Genomic DNA, 295 nt, shown 5'->3' with positions numbered 1-295 from the left:
CTAATCAATACTCCAAAAATATGGCAACAAAAACTTTATTTTAAATTTGTTAATTAAGAATAATTATCCAAATTAAAGTTTTTAAAAGTAGATATTTTAATTTTTAAGATTTTAAAATACGTAAAATAATTTTTAATGTTTATTTTTGTTAAACAATATATCTTTTCTAATTTAATCTGTTTAATTAAAATAATTATTTAAATTTTTTTTAAGTATTGTTTTGAGATTTTTTTATTTTTGAAAAATATTTTATATTCACTATTTGAATCAAAATTAAAAGAAAACTTTATTATCT

Source organism: Arachis duranensis, chromosome 8, assembly GCF_000817695.3.
Source record: "Arachis duranensis cultivar V14167 chromosome 8, aradu.V14167.gnm2.J7QH, whole genome shotgun sequence".
In the NCBI taxonomy this organism is placed as follows: Eukaryota; Viridiplantae; Streptophyta; class Magnoliopsida; order Fabales; family Fabaceae; genus Arachis; species Arachis duranensis.
The sequence above is the reverse complement of the archived record's forward strand: the minus strand, read 5'-3'. Positions refer to the sequence as shown.